Here is a 2981-nt window from a genome sequence, read left to right as displayed (position 1 = left end):
TTACTACATCAGCTCCACCTCAGATCATCAGACATTAGATCCTGGCGGCTAGAGACCACTGTTAAATACTTTTATCTGTATATAGGAGTAGTAGCATTCAAGATTTCTTTGTGGCTATGTAAATATTCTATTTATCTTTCCTAAAGTGTGTTATCAACTACCATCACACTATTAGGAAAGTAAGATCAGAAATTATGTAAATTCAAGTAAAAATGCTGATTTTTAAAAAATGAATCTGGCAGAAAGATGACAATGATCAGGACAGTAACACTGATAACAGCTAGAAAATGCCATATACTTATAACATGTCAGACACCAAAACTTCCACCTCTATTATCTTCTAAATCTTCATAAATCTATAGAGGAGTTACCACTATTATCTTTACTTGATGATAGAGTCTGAAGCCTAGAAGGGTTGTTAGTTTCCTAAGATCATAGGGTAATTTTTAGCTGCTGCTGTTGCTGCTGCTAAGTCGTGTCAGTTGTGTCCGACTCTGTGTGACCCCATAGATGGCAGCCCACCAGGCTCCTCTGTCCCTGGGATTCTCCAGGCAAGAATATTGGAGTGGGCTGACTAGAGGCTGAAATTTGAACCTTGACATGCATGTGTTCCATGGATAATATATATATATATATACATACATAGTTTTAATTACTTTCAGAGCAACCTTTTGGAACAAACAAAAATGCCAGTCTAATTTCTTTACAATCATCTTTATACAAAATATATCCAGTTTCTTATATTCTTAAAATTTATTTAAATCTACCCATTGTATGTGGTTTCAAAGCAACTAATGCATTTGGCTAAAAGAAAATCCCGATGTTTAGTCAAAGATGCACAGAGCCCAAATTGCAATTGAATTAAATTTTCACTTTTATCCAGTTGTGTGCCTGAGAGAGAAAAATAAAACTCACTCTTATTTAACATGTTAAATCACTGGTATGGTACATTAGCAATTCATAAAATTTGTTTTATTTTTTCAGCTGAAAAAGCTATGTTTAACCATTTCTATTATGTTTATGAAAAATACTTAATGATGAAGCATATATAAGATGAGAACAAAATGCAGACACTCTGCTCTCACATGATCTGTGCAGCTTCATAGAGCCACCACCCCATAGAATTAATGGTTCATGTTTTTAGCCTCATTAATGAAGCTATTTTTTTTTAGCAAGACAAATTATATTGCTTCCTTCATTGCTGATATTCGATTATTTAAGTGGCTTAAAACAATATGCAATTAATCCTACATTTATGTTTAGCACTTATTAAAGCAAGACATCTCATTAGTCTGGATTTTGTTGCTGTTCTTAACTTGAAAACAAATTTACTCTATGTTGAACAGTCAGCAAACTTTGGATCTACTCATTCACTGTTTGGTTAATTTGTAATTCACAGAAGGATGCTATAGGCAGAGGTGGGAGGTTGTCATTGTTTGTTGTTCAGTTACTAACCCATGTCTGACTCCTTGTGACCCATGGGTGCAGCACACCAGGCTTCCCTGTCCTTCACTGTCTCCCGGATTTCGCTCAGACACATGTTCATTGAGTTAGTGATGCCATCCAACCATCTCATCCTCTGTCACTCCCTTCTCCTCTTGCCCTCCATCTTTCCCAGCATCAGAGTCTTTTCCAATGAGTTGGCTCTTTGCATCAGATGAAGTGGGAATGATGAATAATAATTGCTTTTTTCTAACACTGAATGCTCAAAGTTTCTGAAAACATTTTCATGGAAAAAGAACAGTGTAAGGGGTTAGAGTATTTATCTAGCCTTGCTATTTTTCTTTCTTCTTCCTGTACCTTTATTGTTCAAATATAGTCATGGTCATATAGTGATGACCTCAGAAAGTAACAGAAATGTTTTTCTCAGTTTATATGTAAACATTCTGATCTTCAAATATCTGAAAAGCCTTTGAAAAGTTAGAGTAGTCTCTGGTGAAAAGTGAAAGTGAAAGTGAACTTGCTCAGTTGTGTCCGACTCTTTGTGACCCCATGGACTGTAGCCTATCAGGCTCCTATGTCCATGGGATTTTCCAGGCAAGAGTGCTGGAGTGGATTGCCATTTCCTTCTCCGGGGTATCTTCCCAACCCAGGAATTGAACCCGGGTCTCCTGCATTGCAGGCAGACGCTTTACCATCTGAGCCACCAGGGAAGCCTCTCTGGTAATAACCCCTTAATACCAATCTGTAGTTGCAAATCACAACTATATGCCTTTCATGGGACTGGGATGGGAGGTAAAGAAGGTGAAAGAAAGCTGGGTGATACACACATTTGTGGTTGCATAATAGTGGGAGAGTGAATAGTTATATACTTTTTCTAATTATAGAAGGAATATGTCTGAGTCACAAAAGAATATTTGAAAGAACTGTCTGGAGGTTTTCTTGAAAAATATTTGAAAAGCACCTTTAAAAATATGGCAACTGGAAATACTTGCAGTAGGTATTATTAGAACTCATATTTCCCTTTGTTTCTTGTGGCTTCTGACTGCAGATGAGAAAAATACCATTTGTCCTACCCATTCCCAACAGCTCCCCTCCTCTCCTGCCCTGGTTTTGCTTTTGCTTCCCTTTGGCTGAAGATCCCATATAAGGAGCATCTTTAGGTGATCTTTGTGACCCTCCATACTTTAAGAATTCTCACTTGGACAGGTCACTGGATCTTCCTGCTTGACAATATTTTAACACATAAATATGTTATCCTGAGCCTTGTTTATCACTCTTGAAAGGAAGTATGAAAAACTAAAATTATGGTTTGAAATTTTAAATGGAGTTCTGTACTAATGAGTAAATGATGTGAAAGAAAAGAGGGATTTAAGGAGTCAAATAGAGAGACAGAAAAAAGGAAATGGTCGTAAAATGGTTAAACAGGGCTAAAGACTGAACTGTGTCCTCTCACATATCGGTATTGATGCCCTAACCCTCAAGGTGATAGTATTTGAAGACAGGGCCCTTGGGAGGTACTTAGGTTTCGATGAGGTCAG

The 2981-nt window shown here is 37.3% G+C and overlaps 1 non-coding gene across 1 annotated transcript; it reads right to left on the bottom strand.

The window, feature by feature from the left end:
- Positions 1-2081: 2081 nt before the first annotated feature.
- On the bottom strand, positions 2082-2153 carry TRNAC-GCA (transfer RNA cysteine (anticodon GCA)). The gene has a single exon. It is a non-coding gene; the product is annotated as a tRNA-Cys (tRNA).
- Positions 2154-2981: the final 828 nt, after the last annotated feature.

The sequence above is a fragment of the Ovis aries genome, chromosome 2 (genome assembly GCF_016772045.2).
Source record: "Ovis aries strain OAR_USU_Benz2616 breed Rambouillet chromosome 2, ARS-UI_Ramb_v3.0, whole genome shotgun sequence".
Lineage (NCBI taxonomy): Eukaryota > Metazoa > Chordata > Mammalia > Artiodactyla > Bovidae > Ovis > Ovis aries.
Note: the sequence above shows the minus strand (reverse complement) of the source record. Positions and strands in the feature narration are given on the sequence as shown.